We start from the raw sequence: 9,474 nt of genomic DNA on the forward strand, positions 1-9,474 counted from the left end.
TAGACAGCGTGAACATTGGTTCCACTTTCTGTTTATCATATTACTTCAAACTCATAACAAAATCTGTCTTGAGCTGTGGTTTGATTGCTAAACTCAAAATCATATTTAAAAGGCTTGTGAAAAATGTGTTATATTTCTGTTTTGCGTGAAGTATTACTGTTAAGGTTTGGGGTGTGTGTGTATATGTATATACATACACATACACACACACAATACACTCACTCAAAGCATACAGGAGGTTTCTTTTTCCACTGGCCAAAGTGAGTTCTCTTTAAAATTAAAATAAAACATGTGTAAATCTTGCCTCCAAGCAAAAGCATAAAGCATAATACACATTTGCTTTCCATCAGCTTCTGTAAAATGGGTCAGGAATGTTTAGTCTTTCAACATTTTTTTTATATTACAGCTCCCATAATCCCTTACCACTATTCTTTTGGGCAGGGACTTTTGGGAGTCAAAGTCCAAAACATCTAGGATACTTTCACATTATATAATTATACTAGCTGTGCCCTGCCACGCGTTGCTGTGGCCTATAGTAAAACTTATCAAAGTTGAGGTAGATATCTGGACTATTACGAAAGAGAGGTCCCTATCTATTCCTTCCCCCTTTTCCTCCCCCTTTCTCTACTTTCTTCCTTCTCTACCTCTTTCTTTCTTTCCTTCTTTCACTACTTGGTTTCATCCTTCTCTCTTTCCTTCTTTCCCTCCCCCTTTCTTCCTTTGCCTTTCTTCCCTCCCTGTTTGCTTCTTTCTTTCTCTTTTTATTTCCTTTTATTTCACCACCATCATAACAATAACAATAATGCAATGCATTGCCTCTGGGACCTGACACCTCTCCCATTCCCCCTAAAAGGGTCTCATAGGAACAATAGCATAATAATAATAATAATAATAATAATAATAATAATAGAAATAACAACCTTTACCCGCCACGTGTTGCTGTGGCCAATCTTCCCTCTTTCTCTCCTTCTTTCCCTCCCTCCCTCCCTCCTTCCTTTCCTTCCTTCCTTCCTTCCTTCCTTCCTTCCTTCCTTCCTTCCTTCCTTCCTTCCCATCTTTCCTTCCCCTCTTCTTTCTCTATCTCTTTCCTTCTTTCCCCCTTTTTCTTTCTCTTCTGCTGTCTCTCTTTTCTTTCCTTCCATCTTTCCTTTCCTTTTCTTTTCTTCTTCCTCTAACTTTCCTTCCTTCCCCCTTTTTCTTTACCTCCCTTCCTCTTTCTTCCTTCTTTCCTTCCTTCCTGTCTTTCCTAGATTTTGACAGGGCGGGAAGGGGCGGGGTGGGGTTTGGAGGTGGCCTGAAGTAAAAGGAGGTAAGATTGGGGCAGGGGAGTGATGGAGCCTGGGGTTGCGTGTGTGTGTGCGGCAGCGGGGGGAGTGGGGTTGCGTGTGTGTGTGCAGCGGTGGGGGGAGTGGGGTTGCGTGTGTGTGTGGCGGTGGGGGGAGTGATGGAGCGTGGGGTTGCGTGTGTGTATGCGGCGGCGGGGGGAGTGGGGTTGCGTGTGTGTGTGCAGCGGCGGGGGGAGTGGGGTTGCGTGTGTGTGTGGCGGTGGGGGGAGTGATGGAGCGTGGGGTTGCGTGTGTGTGTGCGGCAGGGTGTGCGTGTGTGCGGGAAGCGGCGCGGCGGGGCTTGGAGTGGGCATGGTTTCCGCAGAGGGAACGTTGGCCGGAAGGCCATGTGCGCGCGCGATGGAACTTGCGGCTGGGTGCCAATGCGCATGCTCAGTTGTTTTGCCGTTTTGTGAGTGTGTTGTGTTGTTTTTCATTTTGAGTAGATATGTTTGTACCTTGTGGGTTGTGTTATGGGCATGGGAATTTTGGTTAAGTTTTGTTGGGGCTTTTTTGAGTTTTGTTGTTTTGCCGTTTTGTGAGTGTGTTGTTGTGTTGTTTTTCATTTTGAGTAGATATGTTTGTACCTTGTGGGTTGTGTTATGGGCACGGGGATTTTAGTTAAGTTTCGTTGGGGGATTTTTGAGTTTTGTTGTTTTGCCGTTTTGTGAGTGTGTTGTTGTGTTGTTTTTCATTTTGAGTAGATATGTTTGTACCTTGTGGGTTGTGTTATGGGCACAGGGATTTTGGTTAAGTTTCGTTGGGGGATTTTTGAGTTTTGTTGTTTTGCCGTTTTGTGAGTGTGTTGTTGTGTTGTTTTTCATTTTGAGTAGATATGTTTGTACCTTGTGGGTTGTGTTATGGGCATGGGAATTTTGGTTAAGTTTCGTTGGGGGGTTTTTGAGTTTTGTTTCCTCGTTGGATGCCCCTAACAAATTTATATATATAGATGAGTATGCTTTTACTTGGTCACAGTGCATCCTATGGAATCATGGGATTTAGAGTTTGGGAGACACTGAAAGGCTCTGACTCAGGACTTCTCAACCTGTAGATCAGGTGTGTCAGAGGGGTCACCAAAGATCATCAGAAAACAATATTTTCTGTTAGTCATGGGGGTTCTGTGTGGGAAGTTTGGCCCAATTCTATTGTTGGTGGGGTTCAGAATGCTCTTTGATTGTAGATGAACTATAAATCCCAGCAACTACAACTCCCAAATATTAAGGTCTATTTTCCCCAAACTCCACCAGTGTTCACATTTGGGCATACTGAGTATTTGTGCCAAGTTTGGTCAAGATCCATCATTGTTTGAGTCCACAGTGCTCTCTGGATGTAGGTGAAGTACAACTCCAAAACTCAAGGTTGAATGCCCACCAAACCCTTCCAGTATTTTCGGTTGGTCATGGGAGTTCTGTGTGCCAAATTTGGTACAATTCCATTGTTGGTGGAGTTCAGAATGCTCTTTGATTGTAGGTTGGAACTGGATTATATGAGTCTCCACTGCCATAGAATCCGGGATAAGCAAATAATCAGGGATCAGATCCTGGGATATAGGGCAGTGTAGAAAGGGCCAAAAGGAGCCATTTCATGCTAGCACAATGAGTCCACTTTAACAGCCACAGTTACATCCTAGGTGATCCTGTGGTTTATTAATCATATCAGAAAGCAAACTGCGGGTACAGTTGTAACACAAAGTTTTTTAAAAAATGACATTATACTAAATGTCCTTTGACCAGTAGCTGGCCACTTGGAGTGCCTATGGTGTTGCTATAAGAAGGTTCTCCATTGTGTGTGTAGCAGCGCTCAGACTGCATTGTAATAGGTGGTCTTCTCCACACTCACATGTTGTGCACTCCACTTTGAGGCCCCATTTCTGTTCAGCGCCTTCCAAGTCACCCAGTCTTCTGTGTTCCCAGGTGGGAGTCTCTCATTCGATATCAGCTATAACTTAAGGTTCTGGTTTTTAGCTTGCCACTTTTGGACTCTTGCTTGCTGAGGTGTTTCTGCGGGTATCTCTGTAGATCTTAGAAAACAATTTCTTGATTTAAAGCATTGCCATGCTGGCTAATATCAGAACAGATGGGTCAGAGATGTCACTGCCTTGGCCCTTTCGTTATTGGCTGCTACTTCCCAGCAGATGTGAGGTGGTGCAATACCGGCTAAACAGTGGTGTGGGGCATAGACATCCTGTGATAATGCAGCATGTCTCATTAAGAGCCACATCCACTGTTTTAGCATGGTGAGATGTCTTCCACACTGGTTTGCAGCTTTGGGATGGGGAAAGAGCCTTTGCAGTGGCTGCTCCCAAATTGTGGAAGTCCCTTCTGAGAGCAGACAAATACTTTTTCATATTTAAGGAGAGGTTTAATTATTAATATGTTGTAGCAGATGGAGCTTTTCATGGAGGATTGTTCTGGTTGAGCTTGTTTTTCCAACTTGCATTTTTTTCAAATAGAATTTTTAAATAAAAATATGTATTGTAGTTTTTAATATGTTGTGGCAGATGGAGTATTTAATGGAGGATTGTTTTGTTTCTATTTTATTATGTTTTAAATGTGTTTATTTTTTTGTTTCTAACTTGTATTTCTTCAAAGAGAATTTGAGCCTAATTGTGTTTTAACTTTTGTACTGTGTTTTTTAAATGGCTATAAACCACATTGGACCATTTATTTGCTGGAGGAAAAATGAGATATTCAATAGATGGATTTCTTAGCCAGAGCATACTACTACTGTGCCAAATACAATATAACACAGTCTTGATATAATATAATCTCTTAAAATGTGTGATAGGGTAAGATACAGCAATTTGCTTTCAGGAAACTCAGAGAATGCCTTATTGGACCTTGGAAGTAATTTTGGCCTGGTGCAAGCAGAAAATAAATCTGTCTAGTGCAGTGTTTCTGAATCTGGAGGTCAGGACTCCTTGGGAGGGTGCCAGGGCATGTCAGGGGTCACCAAAGACCATCAGAAAACAATATTTTCTGTTGGTCATGGGGATTCTGTGTGGGAAGTTTGGTCCAATTCTATTGGTGGGATTCAGAATGCTCTTTGAATGTAAGGTAAAGGTAAAGGTAGTCCCCTGACATTAAGTCCAGTCATGTCTGACTCTGGGGTGTGGTGCTCATCTCCATTTCTAATCCGAAGAGCCAGCGTTGTCCGTAGACACCTCCAAGGTCATGTGGCCGGCATGACTGCATGGAGCACCGTTACCTTCCCACCGGAGCGGTACCTATTGATCTACTCACATTTGCATGTTTTCGAACTGCTAGGTTGGCAGAAGCTAAGGCTGACAGTGGAAGCTCATGCCGCTCCCCGGAATCGAACCTGCGACCTTTCGATCAACAAGCTCAGCAGCTCAGTGCTTTAATCCACTGCGCCACCGGGGGCTCCTCTTTGAATGTAGGTGAACTATAAATCCTAGCAACTAAAACTCCCAAACGTCAAGGTCTATTTCCCCCAAACTCCACCAGTGGTCACATTTGGGCATATTGAGTATTTGTGCCAAGTTTGGTCAAGATCCATCATTGTTTGAGTCCACAGTGCTCTCTGGATGTAGGTGAACTACAACTCCAAAACTCAAGGTGAATGCCCACCAAACCCTTCCAGTTTTTTCTGTTGGTCATGGGAGTTCTGTGTGCCAAGTTTGGTTCAATTCCATTGTTGTTGGAGTTCAAAATGCTCTTTGATTGTAGGTGAACTATAAATCCCAGCAACTATAACTCCCAAATGACAAAATCAATCCCCACCCAACCCCACCAGTATTCTAATTTGCGCGTATCAGGCATTTGTGCCAAATTTGGTCCAGTGAATGAAAATACATCCTGCATATCAGATATTTACATTACGATTCATAACAGTAGCAAAATTACAGCTATGAAGTAGCAACAAAAATGATTTTATGGTTGGGGGTCACAACAACATGAGGAACTGTATTAAGGGGTTGAGAAACACTAGGAGAAACATTAGGAAGGTTGAGAAACACTAATCTAGGTTTTGGGGGATTTTCTATTGCTTAACAAGATGTATAATAGCAACAACAAATTTATATTTTTTAATTAACTCTGCTAACATTGATTGAACATAAAAGCGAGGAATGGGGGGGGGGGGCTTCAATAGCTCAATCCTGGAGCAGTAACCAAATTCTTCAGCTGAATTTATATTCAGTGTTGCCTTGGTATTTAATGCTAAGGGTGTGGTCCACTACTTGTCCTACTATTTTGCACTTGGCTGCAAGATTAGATGTTACAGTTGTAGTGAAAGAAAATGTAGATTCCTCAGGCCTGGAATCTATCCAGGGTTGTAACTACAGGAGCGGGAGGCAGAATAAGGACACTGTAGGAATTTTTGCCCCCAGTTACATTTTCTCAAACTCCCCAAATCTCTACCATTGCAGTATCGTTAAAATTCAGTTGAGTATTGAGAAATACACTGGAGACATCCAAAGAAAAATGAGTAGACATGGTTCCCAAGGCAATACAGACACAGCAAAGATGAGAGTCCTTGGTGTGACCTATTTTCAATGCCTCACTCTCTCCAATGTTAGAAATGTTACAATTTGGATGCAATTCTCCTGCTTCGTGGCAGGGGGTTGGACTAGATGGCTCATGAGGTCTCTTCCAACTCTATGATTGTATGATTAATAGAGACGGGGAAGAAGTCTTTTTTGATAGGGCAATGTCCTCATTCCGCACTCAAAACCTGACTACGAGCTTCAACACGGTTTGAATATGGATTATGAACAAGTAACTCGGACGAATGAAACTATGCACTTTATATGTTTTCATCTGTTTACTGTTTTCATGTGTTTATTGACTAATTATTAACCGTTTTAATGAAGGCGGTATGATATTGTTTTTACTGTTGATTTTACCAATATTGAATTAAACTGGAGTTGTAAACTGTCTTGAGTCCCCTGATGGGGAGAAAGGCAAGGTATAAATGAAGTAAGTAAGTAAGTAAGTAAGTAAGTAAATAAATAAAACCTGAGCCTAGCTGGGGTACCCTAAAGGCACAAGATCTTGTCTGAACTTGAGGGTTAACACTGATATTTAATTATTTATCATGTCAGAAGCAAATTGAGAATACAATTATAATGTATAGAATAGCCACAAACAAAGTTAAAAGCCGGCATTATAATAATTTTCCTTCTACCAGAAGTTGGCCACTTGGAATGCCTCTGGTGTTGCTATAAGGTCTTCTACTGTGCATGTGGCAGAGCTCAGGTTGCATTGTAATAGGTGATCTGTGGTTTGCTCTTCTCCACACCCACATGTCGTGGACTTCACTTTGTAGCCCCATTTCTTAAGGTTGGCTTTGCATCTCATGGTGCCAGAGCGCAGACTGTTCAGCGCCTTCCAAGTCACTCAGTCTTCTGTGTGCCCAGGGGGAGTTTCTCATCTGGTCTCAGCCACTGATCAAGTTTCTGGGTTTTAACCTGCCATTTTTGGACTCTCGCTTGCTGAGGTGTTCCTGCGAGTATCTCTGTAGATCTTAGGAAGCTATGTCTAGATTTAAATGAAAAAACTGAAACTGGCTTTTAAATGTTGTGATTGTTTTAATAGGATTATGTTTATGTTTTATAATGTTTCATTTTTTGTATGGCTTTTTGTGTCATTTGGCAATTTAATGTATTGCACTATGGTGTAAACCGCCCTGAGTCATCTCGGGGGGATAGGGTGGTATATAAATAAAGTTTTATCATTATTATTTAAGGCATTGACATGCTGGCTGATATCTGAACAGAGGATAGGCTAGAGATGTCAATGCCTTGGTCCTTTTCTTACAGGCTGCTTCTTCCTGACAGATGTCAGGTGGTGAAATACTGGCTAAACAGTGTAATTTCTCCAGTGGTGTAGGGCATAGACACCCTGTGATAATGTGGCATGTCTCATTAAGAGATACATCCACTGTTTTAACGTGGTGGTATGTGTTCCACATTGAGCATGCGTATTCAGCAGCAGAGTAGCAAAGTGCAAGGGCAGATGTCTTCACTGTACCTGGTTGTGATCCCCAGGTTGTGCCAGTCAGCTTTCATATGATATTATTCCTAGCACCAACTTTTACTTGATATTCATGCACTGCTTCTTATAAGTCAGAGCACGGTCCAGAGTAACTCCCAGGTACAACAATCATATTAGTAGTTAATATATTTCACCAAGTATTTCACTCATGTACTAAATACATATATTTAACTATATTCATGGGGTTTCCATACATTGACAGATGGCTTGAAGGCACAGACACACATGCATATAGAGGAGAGGGGCTAAGTAGGGAAGCCAAATGGATTGCTATAGATACAGCTTAATGTTCTCAAAAAGAAAACCCCAAATCCCAAGGTGAAGCAAACTGTTGTGAGATCCAAGCACAAGAGGCACGCCTAGTTACAATGTTTCTTAAGGAAAGGTTGAGCCTCAGGACAGAAGGTGAACTGTTTCACTGGAAAAATCCCGGAGATTCCCCTTTGTGAGGGGAAACGTTACTGTGCCAAATGCGACTGTCTGCTAGAATTGTTAATATTTCATTTCTCCTATTAGCACAAGTGTTACATCCAGGTGCGCTCAGAGAATTAAACATTGAACTATAGAAGGAGTTGGCTTCCTCCGATTGTTAATAGCTCATGCAGACATATGGCGTATAGCTTGAGCAAAAACACTCAAGATGCCGTGTTCAAAATCTACCCCAAAGCAAAAGCCTGGTTTGGCAAGCTTCACAGCAACTATATCATGTTTGTTGAGATCTTTATGGAAATCACTGCCCATGTTTTGATTTATGGAAATTCACCATTTAACCTTCCCATTGCCAAATGAAGTGAAGTGTTGGCCTGTCAGCCAAGTAATCCGTTTAACCCGTTGCTGGCTTTGCACTCTTATTGATAGATGGCAAATTCTTAACTGGCTTTAAATGGCTTAGCAGGCAGCACCTCCTATCAGGTTCCTGAAATATGCAAAGCTCATGGCTAAGAAGTTGTTTTGCTTATAGTATGTATTACTGTACAAAGAAAAATAGAATAAATCCCAAAATGTCTTTAATAAATTGCTAACATTTGAAACATCATTTGTACACTTCAGACTCCAGAAAACATGAACTGTTTTGTCCGTTTAATATGTAGTACTAATAGAGAACATACACATATGAACTGTTACATGATTTTAATAAGGTCATAGACAGATCGTTGTGGCTTCTTTGAAGAGAAGAATACATGGTTTTTGACACAGATGTTTCTTTTTTTAAAAAAATGAGGACATTTTTTTTAAAAAAATCATCAAAGCAACTATAATACTGTCTTTAAGGGAGGGAACAGAATATGTGCTACAACATCTGTATTTTAGAATATTTTTATTTATTTATTTACTCTATTTTTATCCCCTTCTTTCTCCCAGTATAGGGACTCCCACTTTTCTCTTGATATAAAAACACAAAATTCCTATCTTAGAAATTTTAGATGCCCCCTGATTTATGGCACAATTTCCTGCTTCTTAAACTAAGAATTTATACTGTTTGCTGTTTTACAGGTTTGACCACTTTACAAAACTTAAAGATCGTCTACACCAGTGGTTTTCAACCTGTGGGTCCCCAGAGATTTTGGCATTCAACTCCCAAAAATCCTAATAGCTGGTCAACTGGCTAGGATTTCTGGGAGTTGTAGGCCAAAACATCTGAGGACCCACAGGTTGAGAGCCACTTCTACACCATATAATCAATGTTGTTTGACATTATTTTAACTGTCACGGCTTAATATTACTGAATCATGGGAATTATTTTATAAGTCTTTTAGCCTTCTCTGCCAAAAACTGTTGATGCCTCACAAAACTAAAAATCCTAGGATCATTTTATGATAAGTTATCTAGGAATTTTATTTAACTAAATAATGTGTTTTGCACTTGAGCAACTCTGGCATTGTAGTTAAGGACAGGATTGTACTGAAAGTTGCAACCTTCATCCATGGATCTTATCAAAATTCATAATTTTGCCTCAAAACCTGCCCTCTACTTATACACGAGGGTGACTATATACTAGGCTTGTGCAACCTGGGCAAAATGCGATCTGTTTCAGTGTCCCAGATTTCAGTGGGGTCTCCATCCATTTTTAGGAGCCTCCTGAATACAGGATGATAGAAATCCATTTTTGATCCAGGAAGCCAAAAGATTTT

The sequence above is a fragment of the Anolis sagrei genome, chromosome 5 (genome assembly GCF_037176765.1).
Source record: "Anolis sagrei isolate rAnoSag1 chromosome 5, rAnoSag1.mat, whole genome shotgun sequence".
Taxonomy (NCBI): Eukaryota; Metazoa; Chordata; class Lepidosauria; order Squamata; family Dactyloidae; genus Anolis; species Anolis sagrei.